At 43.9% G+C, this 24,333-nt stretch overlaps 1 long non-coding RNA gene across 1 annotated transcript; it reads left to right on the top strand.

Annotated features, from left to right (window-relative positions):
- The first annotated feature begins 5,524 nt into the window (after window positions 1-5,524).
- On the top strand, window positions 5,525-19,104 carry LOC139600398 (uncharacterized). Its single transcript, XR_011682513.1, has 3 exons — window positions 5,525-5,725; window positions 15,468-15,525; window positions 16,033-19,104. It is a non-coding gene; the product is annotated as an uncharacterized lncRNA (long non-coding RNA).
- The last annotated feature ends 5,229 nt before the right edge of the window (window positions 19,105-24,333 follow it).

Here is a 24,333-nt window from a genome sequence, read left to right as displayed (position 1 = left end):
TTTAATGATCAAGGCAATTGCTGAGCAAGAGTATTTACTAGCCCAGGGTACCTCACTGCACACAAAAATAAATAAACGTAGAGGAGAAGGGAAACTGAAATGTGTCTCTGAGCATGCATTATAATCCATGTCATGTTCCTTTGGGATAACTGTCTGTCTGTAATTTCTTCCTGAGTTATAAGAAGCGCAAATTGCAGTGAATATAATTTTATGTGGGTGGCTAAACTATGGTCTAAATATGAATTGACACTAAGATGGATCTTTTATTTCCCCATGCTTTCCTATTAGGAGCTTTAATTCATGGTTCTTGCAGAATAAAGCCTGCTAACCCCATTCTGATTTAGAACAAAAATATGGATCAGTTAAGACTGTTCAACCACTCACAGAAAAATCCAGACAAACTTCCCTTTGCAACTCAGTACCATGAAGAGCTGCAGCTTTGCTGAGAGGTAGTAGTCTCACCCTTGTGATAGGCTGTTGCCCTTGACAGTGTCAGAAAGGATTAGTATTTGGATATGCTTACAGACACTAGAGTGGGAGGCTTGTGAGATATTTGTTTCCTCTCTTCAGCTTGAACATTAAAGTAAAAAAAATTACAATCCTAATAACTTACATAAACTTAATCAGTATTTGTATACCAAGAGGAAGGAGAGTGTCCTCACAAATGGGAGACAGAGAAGTAGCTGTCCTGAGAGAGCATTAGTTAATAACAGGGAAAAAACTGAATAGTGGATGAGAGGGCAGATTTACTGATAGGGCTACAGGATCACAGCCAACTCCTTGTTAAGACCTTTCAGCTCAGCACAGATGTCATGAGATAAATAATCAGCCAAGCTATGGTTTTAAGGGGACTGCAGAGCTAACTGTACCTCCCTTATTAGCACTGAGTAGTATAGTGCATGTTCTTGTCCTACCAGGCAGTACTTCTGCATTGCTAGGCTCCTTCCCCCCATTTAGATCGACTGATTTCCACCTTAAAAGGCTGTACCACTGCACAGCCTCCCACTTTACCACTGTGGCTGCATTTAGTCCCATTGGAAAATACAGATTGATAAAAGATGTTCTTGTTTTGGAGCACCTGCTATTATATATATATATATATATATATATAAATATCTGCTAGGAAGAGCAACAGCTCTATCTTTCCTTTGTTCTGCTGTTGCCACCAGGTGTTCTCTAGTACTGTGACATGGTAGATGTATATATTTCTAACTTTGTCTCTATAGTAACAGACTGCCAGAAGAAGTCTGGGAGCTCAGCCATAGTAAAAATGGAGTAGTATACCCCACCATCAGGAAAGCAAACTCTTTAGATGAAGTGTTATGAATGGAAGATGAAATGGCACATGTAAGTTTAGATGATTTAAAAGCTATCCTTCCCATTCTATTTTGTTGCATGAAAGGCAATTGAAATGTTTGGCCTCACCTCTTAGAGGAAAGTAATGGGCATTCCAATCTCAACATTTGCCTTTATTGATAATGCTTTTGCTTTACCACAACTTGTAGCGTTGCTTTGTGGGTGACCACCATATGCTTTTCCTTTTCTTCACCCTTCATATCCATCCCCAATCTACTTAGTGCAATCAAACTTCTGAAGAATTTGTTTAATTCCTCAAATTTCTCAACCAGTTTGCTGATTTAAGCCACACAAGTTCAAGCACCCTTGCTTTATTTTCAGCATTCTCTGTAATCCAGCCTCTAACGTCCACTTTTATTTACTATGTGGTGCTATCATCACCTCCCCATGTATCATCAGATCCAGCTTAATCCAGTTGACCACTAAACCCTATCCCCAACTGCTGCATCCACACATCTTCTAATTCCCTCTAAGAACGGTTACTCCACCACTTTCCTGGGAAGCCTGTTACAATGCCTGACCACCCTCTCAGTGAAAAAATATTTCCTAATATCCAGTCTAAAACCTCACTGTCAGAACCCAGGAAATTCCTCTCTCTAGCTGCCCTGGACGGCTCAAGCCCCTGCCCGGGGGGCTCAGAGACCTTGGCACAGAGCTCAAGACCCCTGTGCCTTTGATCTTGACCCATGGAAAAACAATTACCAACCTCTATATGAAGAATTACAAGTCAAGGAAGTTTAAATAGTGAGTTTGTCATGGGGTGAAAAATAGATTTTTGAGGTTTTTAGAATGGGGGCTGAGGGTCCCAAGATGGAGGAATTTGGGTGTGCCTTGTCCTTTTTCCTTCTTCTTCTTGGCCTCCATCTTCTGGGTGATGTTGGCACTTAAGATTGGTTTAGAGTAGAAGCTCACTGTCTAACATAGGTGATAGGTATTGGGAAGTTATTGTAAATAGTGTACATGTAGTTTTTAGTATAAAAGATATCACCGCCCCAAGAACGGGCAGTGTGCCTCAACCCGACCTGCCAGACAGACCTCGGCGGGTCAGAGAAAGAATTTTATAGATAAGAAACAATAAACAACCTTGTGAATGGCCGGGCTGGGAAAAGAGACTTTGTAATGCATCTCGGGGTCACTCTGACCGGCAGAGATTCTGAGACCTCACCTGGCACAACTTGAGGCCATTTCCTCCTGTCCTGGGAGAAACTGGGAGAAAAGACTGACCCTCCACCTTGCTACAGCCCAATTTCAGGCAGCTGTAGAAAGCTGAGCTTCCCTTTCTCCAGGCTGTACACCTCCAGCAGCCTCAACTGCTCCTCACAGGATCTGTGCTCCAGACCCTTCACCATCTCTGTTGCCATTCTACTCGCTCCAGCCCCTTGATGTCTTTCTTGTCATGAAGGGCCCAGAACTGAAGACAGGACTCAAGGTGTGGCTTCACCAGTGCCCAGTGCAGTGGAACTGTGCTTTGTATTCGCATTTTTTAGCTACAGACGTATGTTACCACGTGTGGTTTCTGGGCTTGCAAAGTGTTTATGCCACATTTCAGGGTGTGAGCCAAAAATGCTACTGCTTTGTCTTGTCTTCAAAGTTCAGCATTAGGATTTAAGGAAACAACAGCAGAATATGTAGCATATAAAATGTTTTGGTAGCTATTGAAACTAAAGCAAGAATTAGAAAATTAAAGTGATGAAATGCAAAGAATCCAAAGACTCACCAAATCCTTCCTGAGAGGGAAAAACTGCTTCCACTTGAGTTTCAGATGGTTATATGTTTGGCTGAAAAATGGATGTGAATAATGAGACCTTGTTTATCTTCCGTAGGCCATAAGCATCTTTCCTGTTAGTAGCACTGCAGAAGCTGTTCCGGCCACTGTGCAGGTTTGTGGAAATTGTGTGTGGGTTGTGTGTGCACACATACATGATGATGTAGGTTTGCTATGGTATGGTAGGTGTTGGTTTTTGAACTTATATTGGGTGAAGGCAACAATTGTCTTCTGCGTTCACTGCAATTTTTTGCCAATATTTAAAAGTTTAGAAAACCCTTGCATTTCACCACTGTCTGTAGAATTGGGGCAGCATATTAGCTATGAAAAATAAAAGACACAGAAAAAAATCTTGTGAAATCACTCCTTTGAAGCTGAAATAAAAACATTGTTATGCCCAGAGATTAATTATGAATAATCGGATTCTGACTTTAATCTGTTCAGTTAAGGGGGGAAGCATAGATGAGTTGAGGAGGAATATTTTTCCATCTTAAAATCATCAAAGTATTTTTGTATATTTGCAGAAATTGGTGGAGACATGACAGTCAGAAATCGGGAAAAGGAATACCAGTTCAGAATAAATAATGGCATCAGATGAAACATGGAACAAAAGGGGAAAGAAATGGAAGGAACTTGTACTGGAAGTTATGCAAACTCCTGTATGGTTTTGTAGAAAATACTAAACCCTCAGTTTTCCATTTTCAATGATTCAGCTAACTCTATAGGAAGCCAGTTATTTGCAGTTTTCATCTCTGCAGATATACAAATACCACAATGTAAAAATAATGCATGTACAAAAAAATTGTAACAATGGCCAAGGGCTGTTTGCTCAATGTGAAAGCAGTTAGATTTTGTATATTTTCTTTTGGTTGTAGATTTCATTATTAATTTCAAAGTTTTTCTCCATCCTTTTTGAAACTCATGCACCAATGAACCACAAGTTCAGTCCTGGAGGAGAGAAATGAAGAAACAATGTGTTCAGGCCAGATATATATTTTTGTTAGAGAAGGCGATACTGGGAATGAGTAATGTATGTTGGTTTTTTAACACGCTGATGGATCTGGTAAGTTTAAGGCAAAGCTGGAGGTAACTTTGTCTCCAGCATCCTTCATTTACTAGCCAACAAGGAAACTGCTTACATGCAGGCATTATAAGATTGAAAAGACAGCAAGTACCACAAACTTTTCAACACATACTTTGGAAAGTGTCCTTGTGTCATCCTGCAGCTCAGAGCCAGAGCCTAAGCCTGTTCCTTATAGTAATCCACATGGCACATTGGCCTAACCTGCATTTCTCCACAGATTGTGGAGATTCCTATGATTCCTGCCTGCCTTCCCTATCAGGCACCTTTGGCCTGCAATTGTTACCTACATTGTTAAGGACAAATAACATTCCTTCTTCATGGCTTTTTCTCCCTCTCAGCCTTCACTGTGGTGACCTCTGGTTTCATTTTTTTTTTTGGCATAACCTCACACTAGGAACAAACTGTCACAAAAGTATAGATCAGATTTAGAGTCAGTTTGGTTTTTTGTGTTTGTAAGAATTCATGCCTTTTTCATACCCAGGTTTCAATTAGAGATTATCACTGAACAACAAGCCTCAGTGCTCTTATGTATATGGAATGCTTGCGGCTTTTTTCAGTTCTCTGCATTTCTTCAGATACAGGGAAAAAAAAAAAGCCAGATTAGATGATTAGAGTGCAGTACAAGTCTCACTTTCCTACATTTAAAATGTAACAAGACCCAGTGACTGCTGCAGCAATGAATCACCACAATTTACATATACAGGTCAGCAGGGAACATTCTCTCACAGCTGAGAATGCAGTCAACACTTCGCTACTCCCCTTGCAGTCACCTCTAGGCAAATCCAGATGCATTCCTGTTAGTGGTCCCTGAACCAGCACACGGGCGGTGTGATGAGGAGGACACACTTTCCATTGCTGGGAGGAGGCTGGAGCCCTGTGGGGACCCTTCCCTCTCTGAGATGTAGCAGGGCTTGGCTGGCTGCAGCCCTGCGGAGGACACAGGTGCTCCCCTTTCGAGTTGACAGTTCTCTTGGAGGCCAGTAAGAAGTCAGTGGCGGACCCAAGGTGCGGTCCTGGAGTTCAGGTGCAGGTGACAAGCAAGAACACCTTATCCAGTGCTTGTAGGAGCGGTGTTTGCAGAGAGGGAGGTGCTCCCACCATCCATCCCCAGGTCACGAACCTTCCCGTGGACCTGCTTTCTCACTCAAACTAAAATCGGTGGAGGGCGAGCTGGGAAGGAAAGGACCTTCTGCACCCCTCTTACAGCGAGGGAGGAGAGCGCCAGCGCTGGCACCGCACGGGTGCGAGAAAGGCGGCGGAGCCGGCGGAGCTGGGCTGGCTGCGGGCGGGGGAGCCCCGGTCCTGCTGCCGAGGGTGTATCGCTGCCACCGAGGGCCGTGCCGAGTACACAGTGTTCCCTTCCCGCCCCTGAACTGGGATTGAACTTCCCCAGCCCGCCGTGCACCGGGGACCGCGCCGATACCCTCCGGGGGGCGGAGGGAGAGGCAAGGAAGAAGAAAAGCAAGAGGGGCGGAGGGAAGGAAGTTCCAAAAGGGTTTATTTAATCGTAAGTACTTAAGGTGGGGTGTTGTTTGGGTTTGCTTTTTTGTGGTTGTTTTGGTGCGGGTTTTTGTTATTGTTTTTTATTTCTCTGTGTGTGTTTTCTTTCTACGTTGAAAAAAAAAGCAAACAAAAAATTTCAAGGCAATTAGCATCCCTAAGCAAACACACTTTCAGAAAATATGTAGAAAAGAAAAAGACATTGCTTTTACAGAAATAGATTTATGGCACTTTTGTTTTTTTGCCTTCCTGCCATTGTTAAACAAGTACTTTTCCTTTACTCTTCTCTCTGACCCGAACATTATAATTATGTTTCCTTCCCGAAGGAAACCGAAAGTGCTGTGACCCCACACAAGAAAGAAAAGACCAAAGGTTTGACAAAGACCTCATCCCCACAAGTTGTTTTATTTTTATTAAGGTGCCTTTAAAGCAGGTGTCTTTCAGAGGTTTTGTGCCATTGTGGTGCTGGTTTCAGGCAAGGCTGTGTGCCCATAAGAGGTGCAGAGGAGCAAATCAAGCAGCTTCAGCCTGCAGGAGGTCAATGTGTCAGCAGGCTCAGAAGTGTGCACGTGTTCCTTGGGACTGCATTACTGGGGCTGTCTCTGTGAAACCTTTATTAAAAAGGATTAGCAGCACACTTGGGTGTTTTCCTTGTTTAGTGAAATTAGGTTTGTGCCAATCTTGGATCAAAATGAATAATAGATCTTGAGAGATTTTGGTAGGCACTATTTTGTATAAGTGCCTATATTTCATGCAAGTATCACAGCATTTGGAAGACTTTTTGCCTTTCTCTGATTTGGTTTCATTATGGAGAACATGGAGATAACCCACTTGTTACAACTGTGTGGTATTCTTCACAGTAGCTAAAGTCACCACCTAGTCCAGTTTAATTCACTCAGTTTATTATTCAGAGCTATCTGGACACCATCTGCACATTTTGGGTTTGTTGTTTTGTGGTTTTTTGTAGTAAATTTGTATTCATATTATTGATATGTTATATCCTTAGTGTGTTCCTGTCCGTTAACCACCTCTTAAAATCCTTTACAAATATTGGTTTCAGCCTATTCAATAGCTAAATGATGTCTTGCAGTCCACAGTTCAACCGGATGGAGCAAGAGACTTTTTTTCTCTTGTTTTACTACTGTACTGCCCTGAATATAAGAAAAATTTCTTGCCTGTCAAATGCAAAAACTTGCAAAAAGCCACCACTTTGGAATTCTTTGGAATCTTTCCTCTCACCTTGGAATTCTTTCCCTGTGAGAATGATTATGCCATGTCCCCTTTAAAGTCTGTGCATCCTGGCAGATGCCTTCAGCAAGTGCAAGGGCAACTTCTCAGGTAGCACTTCCTCCAAGCCTTGTTCCAGTAGGGGGTGGATGCATAGGAGCACCTTTTGGGCCTGATTTGCACCTTTGGCAGCTGATTCCCAGCAGTACCCTGGAGCTGAAGCGACCAATGCAGCCTTGTTACAAGCTGTAAGGCCATGCATGGGTGGGGCCTGCAGGCTGGCCCTGCCTGATGCATTCCTTGCCTGCCAGAGAAGGAGGCTCCCACTCTGGTCCCTTGTTGGAACACATCTGTCTTCCTCATTCTCTTTCTAACACAGGAACTTCTTGCCCTTGTCCTTGTCCCACAGATATACTTCTCCCTCTGCTTTTCATCCTTTATCATCCAGCTGCAATGACTTTTGGCTTTTCTCAGATATTACTGCTAGTGCCAACACTGCAATGGCGGCTACTTATCAATTCATGTGTTTGTTTCATCAGTCTTGTCATTTTATATTATCCACAACCCTTGAAAGCTACTTAAGACCTCTTTCCTCACGTTTACAAGGCTGCTGTGCCATAACTAGACCAAAAGTACTAAATGGCTCCTTCCTTTCTAAGAAGCAGCCATGTTTCATGGGCTGTGGCCCAGGTCTTATGACCAGAAATTACCATTGCGCAGGATGGGGAGAAAATAAGCCCAACACAGCTGGAGCATTGCAGTGACTGGCAATAAACTCTTCAGAGGAAATAGGCAGGGAAGGAGATGTGGTGGGGCTGCAGCCTGAGCCGCTCCCGCGCTGCCCCGCACGCTCCGGCTCTCCCCTGCACGTCCTCACACCGCTCTGCCGACACGGTTTTGCCATCTTTAGCAAAGTGAGTGGCCGCTGGATGTCACTGATTGGTCTCCAACAGACAGACACACGGACATTTTTCTCTGTCTCGAAATACAAGAGGTGGCATCCTTAAGGACAAAACCGAAGAAACAAACCAAATCAATCCAGCCACAAAGACAGAGCTCACCGGTACATCCCAGGACAGCTGGTTGTGGCATTCCGTCCTGGAAGAGCAGGTGATCCGGGAGCTCTGGGGACAAGCGGGGGCCCTGCTAAAAGAGAGGCGACACTGCAAGGCTGGGATTGCTGGCTGAAGCACGGGGATCCTCGGCTGAGGCACTCCATCAGTTTCAGGTCTGTGAACTTTGTACACTTAGTTCACTCAGAGAAGCGATGAGGACTCCTTCACATGTGCAGCACTGGGAGATGGCAGATCACTTTGGCACTGGCCATGCAAGGTAGAAGCACAACATTGCTCCCTCCAGTCCTTTCTCAGATTATCTCCTCTGACAGAAATCTGTGGGCAGATACTCATGTTTCCAATTTGCTGGTTATTCTCCCTGCTTGAAAGCTGCAGTTGCAGAGTGCTCAAAGTCTGCAAGGGCTGGATTGAAGCAGGTCCTGCAACCTGGATTTGTTGCTCTGGCCTGTGAGGTGTAAAAGTTTCACACAATCCTTCACGAGTCAAGCCACGGCACCTTCCCCTGCAAAGGCCTGCCCTGGCTTTAAACCTGCCCAGGCTTTAAACCAGGCCCGGACACAGAAAGGCTGAATAGAGAAAGCTTGTCTCTGTGAAAACCTTTTTCCCTCAAGGGACTTCCAGACATCTGCTGAGACAGGGAGCCACAGAAAAGGCTGTACTGACCATGTGCTGAGCACCTGGCATCTCTCTTGCACTGGGGAGTGTTGAGGAACCCAGTCCTTGGCGCTTGTTATTCAGAAAAAAAAGCCTTGAAAGACAAAGAGATATGATAACATTGTCCTTCTCATTTCCTGAATTTCTGACACCATTTTCTTGTGTGCCATGAGGCTGAGCACTCGGCATGGATGGGAGTCAGTGGGAGCTGCCTTCTGAGCCACTCAGCAGGACTAGAAAGATCTCATGAGCTTATGCAGGGAGAACATCAGAAGGGACAAATCCCAATTAGAACTGGATGTGGGGAGAAAAGTGAGGACAAAGGAGGAGGAAAGGGCTGAAGTACTGAGTTCCTTCTTTGCCTCTCAGTCTTGAAACACGACCAAGCTGTTCTCTGGGTACCCAGGACGTGGTGCTGGAGGACAGGGACGGGGAGTGGAAGAAAGCTCCCAAACTCCGAGGTGAAACGATTACAGCCACACCAATTAGACACTCACAAGCCTGTGGGGCCAGAGGGAATTCACACAAAGGTGCTGTGGGAAATGGCAGAAATGTTCTCCAAACCACCTGCCATCATTTCCCAGCAGTCCTGGCTAACTGGAGAGGTGCCAGGTGAGTGGAAGTTAGCAAAAGGGATGCCCTTGACGTGGGCACTAGGGAGGTCAAGGGAGCAGGTCCTTTTCAGAGCCATGACACGGCACGTGCAGAACAAGCAGGGGGTCAGGGCCAGCCTGCGTGGCTTCCTGAAGAGCAGGTGCTGCTTGGCCAGCCTGATCTCCTTTTAGGAGCAGGTGACCTCATCCAGTGGATGAGGAGCAGACTGTGGGTGTTGACTACCTGGATTTGAGAAACATCTTTGACACTGTTTCCTACAGGATTCTCTGGGAGAAAGTGGCTGGTGTGGCTTGGAGGGATGGCACTGCTCATGGAGTTAAAAACTGGCTGGTTGGCCAGGAGCTGCATGCAGCTGGCAGCCAGGCTGCAGTGGTGTTCCCCAGGCTCAGTCCTGGGGCCAGTCCTGCCCAGCAGCTGTGTCGATGGACTGGATGAAGGGATGGATGCCCCTCAGTGAGTTTGCGGTGACACCAAGTTGGGCAGGAGTTCTGATCTGCAGGACAGCAGGAAGGATCTACGGAGGGCCCTGGACACACTGGATTGATGGGAGGAGGTTGGTGGTGTGAGGTCAATGAGGCCAAGTGCCAGGTCCTGTGCTTGGGTCACAACAGTCCCTGCAGAATTCCATGGGCTGGGGCAGAGTGGCTGGGAAGCTGCCCCCTAGGAAAGGGCCTGGGGGTGTTGGCCCACAAGTGGCTGGACCCAAGCCAGCGTGTGCCCAGGCAGGCAAAAAGGCCACTGGCATCCTGCCCTGGATCAGCAGTGGTGTGGGCAGCAGGTCCAGGGCAGGATTTGTCCCCCCTGTGCCTGCACTGGTGAGGCAGCGCCAGGAATCCGGCCCTGGGCGTTGGGGCCCTCAGCACAAGGCACTGGGGGCTGCAGCAATTCCAGAGAGGGGCCACAAAGCTGGGGAAGGGTCTGAAGCACAAGACTCATGAGGAATGGCTGAGGGAGCTGTGGGTGTTTAGCCTGGAGCTAAGGAGGCTCAGAGGGGCCCTATCACTCTCTAGAGCTGCCCTAGGGGAGGTTGTGGTGAGGTGGGGGCTGGTCTCTTCCTCCAGGGAACAGGTGACAGGACAAGAGCAAAAGGCCTCAGGCTGTGCTGGGGGAGCTTCATCTTGGCTATGAAGAAAACTGAATTTTCACTGAATGCTTTCTCAAGCCTTGGAACAGGCTGTGCATGAACACTGGAGTCACCATGCCTGGAGGTACAGTATAGGAAAGCTGTTTGGATGTGGCATTTAGGGACCTGTTTACTGATGCACTTGAGAGAGTTAGGTTCAGCTGGACTCCATGATCTTTGTGGTTATTTCCAACCAAAACGACTCCATGATTCTAAAGCAGTATTCAGAAGCATACTACTTCAGGAAGTTACTTGGGCTTTTGTGGCTCTTGTCCCTTGAACCTGGGCAGCATCCTGAGTAAACAAGAGCTTTGCTCTCCATCCTCTGAACCTGCAGCCAGTTCTGATCAAGCGTGCGTGCAGCTGATTTGGATGAGGGAGTTGATCTTCCTGAAAAATGGTGTTTTCTGTGCTGCAGTTCTACTGGATGGGGCAGTGATGTGACGGAGCTCAGAGACCACAGGGTCTCTGTGGGGGTAGTGGGGAGCAGGATGTTAGATGAACAGAGTTCTGGAATTAATTGGTGTGCTGCATATGAGTCTCTGATTAGGCACAGGTCTCCAGGACATGGATTTGGGTTTCTTGTGCCAGGCAATGTTGAACTTAAGGTCTGGACGAAAAGTCAGGGTTCAAGACACAGCTGTCTTTCAGGTATATAATATATATATAACTGTATTTGGTATTTGTTTATGGATTTATATATTTTGTCTTCTTCTTGACAGTTTGGAAAAACAGGGTTATGACCTCACAGAGCTATTGTTTTGTTGTGTTTTCTTGTTATGTGGTATTCTTGCTAATTGCAACAAGGGCATTTTCTGACGGTTGGTTATTTTTTCATCAAATAGATTGTTTTTACATCTGCAGTAAGAGTTGGCATGTTTCATTGCAACTCTGCTTTGCCTGCATATCCTTCTCTGTACATATTATTGCCTGGGCTCAGTTTTTCCAACACTTAATAATGTCTCACCCTTACATTCCCAATTTCCACAAATACTGCAGAGATCTTATATTCTTCAGATGCATGAGACTATTTGTCATAATAATTTTGCTTAGTCCTGACTACTGGCTATGACATGAACTAATTTAATCTCTAATTACTCCACTTGATAGCTCTTTAAATTCAGAGGGCTTTGTCTTGTTCATCGGGGTGTTGTGGCACCTCAATCTTATAAGGAAAATATTGCTTCTCCAAGTGAATTCTTTCAACATAGCAGCAAGTATCAAATTTTGCATCCATGGAAATACACAGTAAGTCTCCAACAGCTCAGGGCTTGCTGTATGCAGCAGTGTGGAAGATCTCACTAATAATTATTTTCTTTCAGTTTCACTTTATTTGGAATAATGGGAAGGGTTGCAACCATTTCTGACAATCTTGTCAGGTTTCCTCCCAGCTGGGAAGTCACAGGCAAATAAATATATTTTCTCAATTTTCAGTTGTCTTTGCATTATTAATTTGGCACAAAACTAGAATGGTCCCACTGTCTGACATGGAGTAAGACTGTTCAAGGAGGAGGGAGTTATCAGCTCAGTTGATTGCTCACATCCAGCTGTTATTTTCCCTATGTCAGGCCTCCAGCTGGGTGGGCGAACCACCTCCTCTGTGCTGTGTTGCTCTCTGCCTTGTTGGAGGTAGAGCTAGCAGGGTAGGCAGCCACTTGGAGTTAGTAATCTCTATTGTGATGACAACTGATGAGCTCCACATTGATGAGAGAGAGAGAGAGTGGACAACAGTGCCTTCCACTGTATTGTGGCATCAATAAAAAAAGCCAGACAGAAGTGAGAATTGCAGAAAGGGATAGATAATCAATGCCTGCTCTTGCCCCTTGTTTCTATCTGCAGGTCCACAGATGTAAATGAATGTAAAGGTCATAATTCTTTTATTTTTCAGAAGTGAGGCTATTGTCTGTGTCTGTGAAGGAAGCAGCTGTATGCTATCAGCATGAGGCATTGTGGTCAGGGTGAGCTCAGGTGTGCGGAATCCTGAGGGAGTACACAGTGCAATCTCTTTTGATGCCACTTGGAAACGGGGGTGCTGTGTCCTTCCCCTCCCAGAATAGCTCTGCTCTGTCATCTGGCTCCTGTCTGGCAAGGCTCCAGTGCTTCCATCAGCAGTAGCATTCCCCACCCTTTGGCTTTTTCAACTGTTGAGTCCTTGTCTCCTGTAGGAGTGAGTACTGATGGCTATCTACAGCTCTTTTCCCTTTCACCTTGTGTTTTGTTTGAAGGAACAATGAGACCTGACAGTAAGACATTTCATTTCTGTAATAGGGATTGTTTGTATTGGAACATCAAAAATGTAATTTAGACATTAAACACGTATGAATATGCATGTTAAATGTGCACACACAGATATGTGTGCATACATATTTCTTATATGGCTGTAGCAGAGCTTTGTCTTTCTCTCTATGCGCTTTTTGAGAGAAAATAGTTGGTAACTTTATGAAAGTTTCTGATATCATTAGCCCATCAGAATGGCTCACTAATCCTTATTTCTATTGCTTGTTCAGAACTGTTCCAGTTTTTGCATCTATTCCCTACAGTCATCTCTGGGCCTTAGTTTTAGCATGAGATCTTTAGCCTTAATGACAGCATGTAGCTCTGGCTGAACTCTTCTTCCTCTTCCAGAAGATAGACAAACTTCTTTTGTGATCAGTCATTGGAAAATCATGCAAACTTGCATCAGAAGGCTGAGCAGTGTTAAAGCAGGCCACATATTTTTTTTTAAACTCCTGAATATGGGTATAGGGATGCTTTTAATCTCTGTCAGGTTTTTTGAATATATAATGTATATTCCATGGAATCTATGTGAAACCAGACTTAACAGGTCTGGCAAGGCAGAATTTTCTTGGGAAATGTTCTTCATCCTAAGAAGAAGCTGCAAAAGAACCAGTAGGAATTGCTTACAGTGGTGCAGCAAGTGTTGAAATCAGGGAACTTACTCAAATGTCTGAATGTGAATATAGATGCCTAGATTTGAAATCTTGGGCCATGATAGAATAAACTCAGGAATTTTTACAAGCAGCGCTCTATATCTGTATCATGTTGTGAACTTTGAGCTGAAGATGTTTGACTATGGTGATTATAATCTTTACTTGCATAACTAAACCATATATGTAAAAAATCATGTTCCAATTATCTGGAACTACTTTCCCTCCCCAGATAAGTAATCTTTCAGCTAAAGATAAGAGAGAAGAAGTTTTAGAATTAGTTTGGCCAAGCAGAAGTTGAAGTAGTATTAGTTTACAAGTCTAGCTATGAGATTTGTATCACACCTTTACAGTTAGTGGAAGGTGTCTTCCACATAGAGTCATTGCAAAGGACCTTTTTAAAGAACATTTTTATGGCAGCCATATAGAAGTTGTGGATAAAAGGCAAAAGAGTAACTCTGGCCATTTGCCTTCTTTCTCCTGCTATATACTATACTATAGTACAGTCCAATAACTTTTAAATAATTTGCAGCAGCAGATAAAAGGCTGATTTTTCCTGAAAATGAAAGTAATTTTGTATCTTTTTTTTCAAGAACAAAAAGGAGTCATTAGGACCTCTATGACTGTTGTGCTCCACAATAGACAAAACTCTTTTATGGATCAGATACAGCCTGTATATAGAGCAGGTGTGCTCACAAAATGTGCCTGAAAGAGAACAGGATGCTTAATGGATTTATGCCTAGCTTTGTTACATTTGGAAATTCTCTCTTTGTGTTGCTGCCAAAGATGCTATTTCAGGCTCCCAGGTTTCTCCAGTACCATTTGAACTGAACACTTTGTGCTTAAACCCCTCTGAGAGGTGACAAACAGGAGAATAGAACTCCCTGTCTATTTCAAATACTACATGCAGACAAAAACAATATACCAGGTCATTTACCCAAGCCATGGGTTATACCCACTGCTGGGGCTTGTGCTCCTTGCAGGATCCTCTCATGGAGAGACACAGCCACATCCCAGGCTGCTGCTGCTTGCAGTCACCTCTCTGGGTGAAGCAGAGCCACTATTCTTGCTCTGTGCTTGTGTTGTCACAGAGGTGGGGAGCCCAGGGTGGGGAGGAGGACCTCTCTGTGCAGCACCTGCGCAGGTATCAGCTAAAAAAACCAGACATGCATGTAACAGGTCAATGTGATAAGGGAATGTAGGAAACAGACAAGTAGAAGGAAGTAATTTGACGGCACCATACCACTCCATCAACAGCTTGGCTAGATGAGATTTTTGTAGGCATTGAGCCTTGCATATAACCTTGAAAGACTTCTGGTAGAGTTATGAGGTCCCTCAGAAGTCCTTCCTAGGCATGGAAAGAAGCCTGTGAGGGAGGCTGCCATCATGACTGACTGGAGAAATAGAGAACAGGCAGGGGCACAAAACTGGAAACAAATACAAGATCTAGAGATGAGAATGGCAGTCATGTTTGTGCAGTCATAGCCACAGCGTATGTTCCTCTCCTCTGATTGTTGGTCACTACTGAGAGTCTGCAATGGCAGTGAGGACAAATGTGCCTCGGACCAGCAAGAAATTGTCTGCTGCAACAGTTTGGATTTTAGAATTTATGGGGTTGTGGTTTCATTAACAAGTTTGGAGTTAAACTCTAGCCTAGCCACTCTGGGGTTTACTATTGTAGTTTATAATTTTGTACAGCAGTAAACAGAGGAAAAGATAGCTCCCTGTTCTGCTGATGGGCAAGATCAGATGCTTGTGTACGGGCTATAATATTAAAACCAGGTCATAAATTAAAGAGGTCACAATCAACTTGAAAATCCTTTTTTCTTTCTGACATAATTTTCCATATTGCTGCTGATAAAAGATTATTTCAGTTGCAAGTACCAGCTGTACTGTTTCGTTAACATTTCTGTGTGAGGTGTAACTTCTAGATTAAACTACCTTTTATTTTTTCCTCAGGATATTGTGTTTATATAGGTCTTTTGCAACAGTGCAGGAGTTAGGGGCACTGACAATCTTGTGAAATTCTTTAAAACTAATTTCAGTTGTTTAAAAAGGAAATTTGTCTATCTCCTTTTAGAGTCTGTGTATCACACAAATCCAAACACTAACCTATTTTTTTTTCTCTTTTTATCTGAAGGTAAGCCAGGATTAGCAGTGCTGAAGAGGAATGAAATATAATTGATGTGAACTTAAAGGTAAGAAGGAGTCCTTTCTGACATATTCCCTCTCAGATTTTTGGCAACACAGAGAGACTTTACTTTCTAGCAATTCAATTTCTTGCAGTTGAAGTAATCTGCTTGAGGCTCAGAAACAGAACTATTGCTCATAGAACCATTTTCCATCTCGGCCTTCTTTGATGTCTGAGAGGCAGGACAGAGGGACAAAGATGGACGGATGGAGGAGACAAGTGGGGCTGGGAGCTGGGCGGGGGCAGTTGTGGGCACCTGGTGGTGGGAAGCTGTTGGGCTGAGAGCGTTAATTGTGAAAGGAGAAGGCTGGCTACCCGTCCTGACTGCTGACCCTGAGGGTGACGCCTGCTTCTACCAGTCACTGCATCAAGCACAAAGCTCCATCTATGCTGTAATTCTATATCCTACATGTGAATGGGCTACACTTTGAGGTGCCCATATAGCCTCAGTTACACCCCTGAGGTTTGTGTTCAGCAGATTTAGTTATATGATTATTTACCATTTTGTCCACAGGATTTTCCCTCAGACTGTGCACGAGATGGAATTGCTCTGGGGATGAATAAGAGGTGTGCAGCAATAGAAGCATTTGTCTGCAGGAGTCAGATTTCATTTCTTTATGGAGTCTGAAAAAGCTGATTGGTATCTAACACTTTTTGTGGGGAAAAATGCATTTGGGGTTTGATGTGGCTTTTAAAAATTTTCTTCTTGAATTGGTATTAGAATTATGGGGTTTGTTTTGCTTCCTTGATGCCTGATGCATAAACTAATTATGACAAGACCCTACCAGTCCTGTGCTATTAGGTGAAGCCTCCCTTCCCCTGCCTGGCTCACAAGGAGGCGGAGAAGGCTAGAGGGGAGGCAGATGGCAGCATGCACAGACAGGGAGGAAAATGGTCTGATTTTGGGAGAGCTCTTGAAGAAGGACTCTTTATGCTTCTGCAGTTTTTCTACATCCTAAATAATGTATAGTTTTCCAAAAGGGACATTTTCTGTCACAAAATACTTCCCCTGGAAAGCTTCCAGTCAGGGGTTCTGATTGACACAGGACATTCCAGGAAAACAAAAAGGAAATGATGGAGAAGACATGGGTCAGTCCTTGTTTCTGCCACAAAGCTGTGTTGGTTTTGGTTAAGTTGTTGTACATTAACTTTTCACAGCCACCAAATCTCCCCTGTTTTACAGACAGCTGCATTGAGGCCATTTGTAAAGGCAACATATGTTTACAGATGTAGAAAACACCACCTAAATTCAGTATAAAACACTCTAGAGGTTTAGAAGTCTCAATGACAAGTTTTTCAAATAGGGTTTTCACAAATACAAGCCCTTTGGTAAACTGAGATTATCAATATTTATTCATGTTGAAGTTATTGTGGAAATAGATTAATTAATGATAACTTAAAATAACTATCACAGAAAAAGTCATAATAACATAGGGACAAGTTGAACTTTGAGAGCAGACTGAGAAAGCTGTGCAGGCGTTGATGAGAAAACAGCATAGGTGCTCATACTTTAAACCAGTGCTATGGGTGGATTGGGACAAGGAAGGAGAATTATTTGAACAAGTCACAAAGGGAATGCATGGAGGATCTTTTCAGGGCTTTGCAACTTTAATAATGCTCTTTGTGGAGCACAGAATGTTGTATGTTCTTTTATAATGCTCTTTGTGGAGCACAGAATGTTGTATTGTGTTGGTATGTTCTGTTCCCCCTGTTTTGTAACGGTTCTGCCCTGGTTCTCCCTCCCCTCCCTGCTACTGTCAGTTACCCCAGTTCCTCCCCGGGGTCCCTGGAGATCAATGTACCTTTTTCCAAACCCCTCCCCAGTGCCCTGCCAGTCACTCTCTGCCACCACCTTTTTCTCTGGAAACTTCTATCGAGGGCATGGACTGAATGGCTCAGGGGCCAGGGCCTCTCCTCCAAGTTGTTGTTATTGGTGTTTCCCTTGTGTCAATCATCTGTACTCCACTACCCCTTGCACTCCTATTTGCCTGAAGAAGGGCTCCTCCCCTGTAACCCTCTCCCTTTATAAGTTGCTGTAGCCCCTCCCTCACTCTCTTTGGTTGTTGGCTTCACTGGGTTCTACATTAAACCTGGATTGTTCCCCAACTGGAGAGCACTCTCTTATTTCCTGCCGGTCATAGCCAGGGGCAGCCACATCCTCCTGCAAGGAAGCATCACTGCTATAACGCAGGGTGCTCTCCTTAGGCGCAGTCCCAAACACTGAGAGTGGGACAGTGCCCCCGAGTTGCAAGCGGTGCTGGCCAGCTTGCCGGGGTGCTCGAGAGGGTTGGCCCTTCTCCTCTCTTGCCGCGCTGCTTCAACAGAAAAATGATAGTTGGTAACTAGAGCTCCCCTCATACAATAAAATACATTCTAGTATTTATTTTAGTGGTTACAGTTTTGAAGGACCTTCAAGCTTGTAGGACCATTGAACTGCTTGTATTAAAACATATATTGTATCCCTCTCATATAGTCTAAATAACCTACTGTGGCTGAGTTTGTGACCCTTTTGAATAACCTCAATAACTCAGTTGCAAAAGGTCTATTTTGCTGAAGGAGAAAAATTCAACTTCTTGGGTATTTGCATTTTGAACTACCCAGGAAGGATTAGGTACTAAACACTTTCAAATATCCAATCCCAACTCACAATTTAATTACATTATAATAGAAATATTAACTTCTGATTTCTTCAACCTCGCTGGGGAGAAGACCCACTTTATCCCATCACCTAAAACTTGTGCATCTTGTAAGGCATGGGTTTTCCTTGAAGTCTTAACTGAAGAAGACGTTTCAATTGCTAGTTGCATAATCTTTTAAAAAACACGCCTGAGATTCATGTGTACAAAAATTAATTTCCCAGAGAAGGATTTGGATATACTCCAATTTGTTAAAAGAATTTAAAATGTCCTGTTATCTTATTATCTGGTCAGAGAGAATGAGCTGCTTGCAACTAGTCAAGAGCTAAGAAAGCATTTTTCAGATATTTGACAGAACGTTCAGCAGACAATGACTCTCAGAAGACCAATATCTGCCCCAAAAGTCCATGTAGTGTATGCTAAGAGAGGTGAACTTAATAAAAATAAACTACTGTATTGATAAAAAATTGGCCAAAACATTACCTTACCAATTGTAACAATTCAATGCTTACCCTAGTACCTCTATTTACTTGTAGGACATTTCTTTCTGGCTTTTATCTATCTGTATATTTTCCAGTGTTTTTTTACAAAAATAAAGTGAATATTTTCAAGATGTAGGAAAAATGTTACAATTTTTTCCTGCTTTTTTTTTTTTTTTTTTTTTTTTTTTTTTTTTTTTTTTTTTTTTGATGGCAGCTGCATGTTGAACAAATGCAGGTAAGAAGCCCATAGAAATGCATGTCTATGGTTTTAGAGGAAGGGGAGAAGTCTGAATTAAGTACTCCAGAGAATGCTTTTCTAACATGAAAATGGCAAGATCTGATAGTGGTATGACCCTTTCAGCTGGTGTTTGTAATCCACCATCTCTACAGAAACAGGTACAAAGCAGGTGTAGAACACAAGAAACACATAAAACCACACCCATACCAGGTACCAGTGCAGAAGGCAACTATTGTAACATTGTCAGTGTTCTATAAAGTGTTTAATAAATTGGTGCTCCTTCTGTGCATCAAAATCCAAGCAGATCTGTGCCAAGAATGGTTATCAACAATCTGCTCGCTGAGCAGATGGGCCACGTGTGGTGGTTCATGGTAGCAGCAGTGGAGCAAATGAATGCACCTGAGGCAACAGCATGGTAAGAAATTATCTGTAAAGATCACTTGTGACCCAAAGACTGGCAACAGGAGCAGTGGGACTCTTAATCACAGTTTAACCCTCCAACCTCAGTCTGAACCTATGAGCTACAAATTCATCAAAACACCCTCTTTAACTAGTGCTCAGCACTTCTAGTCCATTTCTACCTCTGGGCCTTTGGTTTGGCAGCTGCTCTTTTTTCTTTGGAGACATTTCCTCACTGAAAGGGATTGGTGGTTTTTCTTATGCCCCCATTTGGGACAGCAGCGACCATGCAACTTACAGCAAGTAACCTGTGATCTCCCCAGAGCCTCACCTGCTGAAGCCCCTCAGTTTGCTTAATTGCACGTGTCATGAATGCAAGGCAGTGCAGATTCCTCAGGGGTGAGGCAGAGCACTCAGCAAGTGAAACTCTGGCTTCTTGGGAGCCTAGCATTACCACCGTGGAGCACTGAGACACTGGTGCTAATGGGGATGGGGACCTGGCAGCAGGGAGCCCTGCCTGGAGTGGGGCTTGAGGGAGGGCAGCGCAGGGGTGGGTGATGAGACTCTCACTGATGAGCGAGCCCTGTGCAAGCAGCGTTCTGCTCCCCTCCTTGGTGACCCTGTGCCTGGAATTGGGTGCTGGGGTCTGGACTCTGAGCACTCCACCCTGCAGGGGAACGTGCAGATGGAGCAGGAAATGGGAAGTGAGGTATCCCAGGTTGCTGTGACAAAGAGACAGGTGTGCTTGGGACTCTCCATACTCAGGAGGCCAACAGTCCCAGGGGATCGTGGGGAAATCTTCTGGTCCCCGTAACACCTTAAAGTCAATTTGTGCCATGCACTGCTCCCATTATTCTGGGATGACCTAGTTTTTTCTTTCAGGGAGGTGGATGGCTGGAATACGTTGTCCAGTGCTTTGATACAGGTGCGATTTCACCTAAATGCTGCCTAATCAGACACTCTGTGCCCTCCCATCTCCCATGTCAGCTAATTTTGCCAGGAGGAAAGGTGGCAGCTAGCTAGCAGAGCTCATCCTGTGCATCCATGTTGGCCTCATGAGTTTCTTTTGGGCACGGGGTACCATCTGTGTATCTGTGTCGACAGGTAAATGCTCTATTTCTTTTGTTTCCAAGATTATGCTCAGGAAGTTGCTCAAAAATGCTAGCTTAAAGGAGAAGCCAAAGAGATTTTTACCCTTACCTTTTCATTGATTACAGCCTTGGCTAATCATCTGCTATGAATTAAAATAATTTGTGGGCATAAGTAGGTTCTAGGAGTCTGATGTTGAATTTAGAAATGTGGCCATCAATAATGGCAGTAATGGAAATATATGCCTGTAGTTTGCTTCTATGCTTGGAGTAGAAGATAATTATCAGTCCTCTTCTTTCAGCCCTGACTACTGCAACTCTTCTGATAGGTGGAGCAATGTTTTTCCTTGATATTCTTAACAATAGCTTTCATAGAGCAGGTCAAGGATATTAAGCTAGGTTGCCTGTTGAAAGGAGACGAAACCTTGCATGCAGCTACTATGTAAATTCTGATGAATCATTGAGGCTTGATGAATCATGGGTTTATGCTTCACTAGTTTCACTAGTTTATATCAGGTGGGCCGTTGTGTTGGTTTGTTTGTTTTTGTTTTGTTTTGTATTTTCTGGTAGAAAGCCATAAGAAAAGTAAGGTGGATACGTCCTTTTAAGAGAAATCTGAGGTAGCTCTTAGTCATGTGAGTTTAGGTGGTTGTCTCTTTGGAACAAATAGCCAACATTACTGATCCCACTGCATTGCCATTTCATTTTTTGTGCCAAGTTTTACTGTTAGTAATTTAAGTGCCCAATTTAAGAAACTCTGTTTCATCAGTGGAGCAGCAGTTAAGCAATTTGGGCTTAAACAAGGTGAGACTGGTCTTCAAATTAGATTTCTCCTTCTATTTGCATTTTTGATACACTGTTCAGAAATCACAGATGTTGTTGTTGCTTTTTCTAGGGGAAGACAGTTTTTAGTGTAGAGTTTGTTTTTGAAAGTTTTGTTTTATTTAGATCATAAAATATTGATTTTGATCTGTGTTCCTGCCAGATGTTCTCTTTCATCAGATTTACTTGATGTTTGTATATCCATATTGCTGTGTGGCTCCTAGCCTGGACACGCACCTTTGGATCTCATTTCAATTCATCTGTGTATGTTCTAGTGGTCACAATGGGAAGCTAAACTGGTACACAGGAGCATAAGAAGTGCTGCTTACTGAATGTTTCTGAATGTTAATTTAGTACCATTTGTGATATTTTGATAGCAAAAGGAGGAAGACATGAGATGTGAAGAGTATTCAGTGATAAAGTTCTGTCATTTGGTTTCCTGCTTTAACTAATTTATATTTGAGGAAAGCTGGAAGTGCAAAGCAAAGGAACTTACAACTTTGAGACTTCCTATTGTAAAATTAGGTGGACTTTGGTTAGACTTGAGTATTGGGGTTTCAGACAGATAGACTAGCAACCAGTATTCTCAGTATTCCTTTGCAATCCTGGATGGTCTCCCTTTTTATTATTGTTATTGTTTTAATTTATTATTTATATGCAGAAGTGGATATATTATAGATGGTACTGTGTTGCACAGAGAGAGAAATAAACCTGTGAGTCTTGTGATTGCTCAGCTACCTGGGTAGATGCAGTAGTCAAGTTCCCTTGTAGTTAAGGTTTTTCTCTGCATTAAATAGGTACTAGTAATACCCCACCCAAATTCCAGATTGTTAGACTGGTTGAAGATGTGCTGTTGTAGGGTGTTAAAATCTTCGATACCAGCTTTGACCATAATCAATCCTTTTTCTTTTACAATAGTTCAGGTGGCAAATACTGAAGGAGTATTTGCTACCTGAACTATTGTAAAAGAAAAGGTGGCAAGAAACTGAAGGAGAGTGAGATTTAGCCCTGGACCTCTATAACAACTTGTCATAATGGCTGTCTGAAACAACTATGTTACAAAAATTAGATTGGTAACCTGCCTAGTAGTTGCCTAATGCATAGTCCATAACTGCCTGTGTATTCCCAAAATCTTTTGGGAAGGAAATATCCATTACCTTTTACACATGATTTTCTCAGGTAACCAGGAGCTTTGGCTAATATATGGAATCCATTAAGGAATCATTAAGGAATCAGTTTTTCCCCCCCTATATTTTTTCTTTTGATTTCCAAGATGAGGAGGCTGAAAACAGGCCCACTCAAAAAATGTATGATAAAACAGGGAGCAGGAAAACCAGCTGGTTATATCACTGATGTTCATTTTTTATACATCATATAAAATGCACTCTGAAATTTGAAAGATTTCCAGCATTTTGTGATATCGTCTCTGCCTGAAACCCTTCAAATTGCACTATGGGAATTGCCTTAAGGTAACTTTGGACCCTTTGGCTCAGGAATATCTTCTAACACTTTCCTGACTGAGAGTGCTTTGCCTGAGAACATTCACAGATGGGAACTGAAGAGATGCTTTCTGGGGAGATGTGAGAGAGGGATGTTCTTAGACAAACCTGATGTAGAGGGGGGATTGTACTCCATTTTTCTATGTACTGGATTATGTTGTGAAAAGAAGGTTCTTAGCTCTTGTATATTGGAGCAGGAGGACAGATGGAAAAGTGCTTTGCTGGGAGATTTAGGTCCTGATCAGTGATATATTTGCTCAGGAGTTTCAGCATTATATGGCAATGCACAGAGACTCATAGCATTGCTTAAGTTGTAAAAGATATTTAAAATCTGTAAGTTGAAGTATAAACAAAGTCCACCACAGCATCACATCTTTTAAATACCACTAGGGATATTTATTTTAAGGCTGCCCACTTATATGAGAAACCTCTTCCAAGTTGGAAAGATTGCAAAAGATAGTAAATGAAAGTTTTATGATAGAATGTCTGTTCATCTAACATCCTGCTCCCCACTACCCCCACAGAGACCCTGTGGTCTCTGAGCTCCGTCACATCACTGTCCCATCCAGTAGAACTGCAGCACAGAAAACACCATTTTTCAGGAAGATCAACTCCCTCATCCAAATCAGCTGCACGCACGCTTGATCAGAACTGGCTGCAGGTTCAGAGGATGGAGAGCAAAGCTCTTGTTTACTCAGGATGCTGCCCAGGTTCAAGGGACAAGAGCCACAAAAGCCCAAGTAACTTCCTGAAGTAGTATGCTTCTGAATACTGCTTTAGAATCATGGAGTCGTTTTGGTTGGAAATAACCACAAAGATCATGGAGTCCAGCTGAACCTAACTCTCTCAAGTGCATCAGTAAACAGGTCCCTAAATGCCACATCCAAACAGCTTTCCTATACTGTACCTCCAGGCATGGTGACTCCAGTGTTCATGCACAGCCTGTTCCAAGGCTTGAGAAAGCATTCAGTGAAAATTCAGTTTTCTTCATAGCCAAGATGAAGCTCCCCCAGCACAGCCTGAGGCCTTTTGCTCTTGTCCTGTCACCTGTTCCCTGGAGGAAGAGACCAGCCCCCACCTCACCACAACCTCCCCTAGGGCAGCTCTAGAGAGTGATAGGGCCCCTCTGAGCCTCCTTAGCTCCAGGCTAAACACCCACAGCTCCCTCAGCCATTCCTCATGAGTCTTGTGCTTCAGACCCTTCCCCAGCTTTGTGGCCCCTCTCTGGAATTGCTGCAGCCCCCAGTGCCTTGTGCTGAGGGCCCCAACGCCCAGGGCCGGATTCCTGGCGCTGCCTCACCAGTGCAGGCACAGGGGGGACAAATCCTGCCCTGGACCTGCTGCCCACACCACTGCTGATCCAGGGCAGGATGCCAGTGGCCTTTTTGCCTGCCTGGGCACACGCTGGCTTGGGTCCAGCCACTTGTGGGCCAACACCCCCAGGCCCTTTCCTAGGGGGCAGCTTCCCAGCCACTCTGCCCCAGCCCATGGAATTCTGCAGGGACTGTTGTGACCCAAGCACAGGACCTGGCACTTGGCCTCATTGACCTCACACCACCAACCTCCTCCCATCAATCCAGTGTGTCCAGGGCCCTCCGTAGATCCTTCCTGCTGTCCTGCAGATCAGAACTCCTGCCCAACTTGGTGTCAC

This window comes from Agelaius tricolor, unplaced genomic scaffold (genome assembly GCF_023055355.1).
Source record: "Agelaius tricolor isolate 1412-34295 unplaced genomic scaffold, bAgeTri1.0.p SCAF_27, whole genome shotgun sequence".
NCBI classification, from domain to species: Eukaryota; Metazoa; Chordata; class Aves; order Passeriformes; family Icteridae; genus Agelaius; species Agelaius tricolor.
The sequence above is the reverse complement of the archived record's forward strand: the minus strand, read 5'-3'. Positions and strand labels throughout refer to the sequence as shown.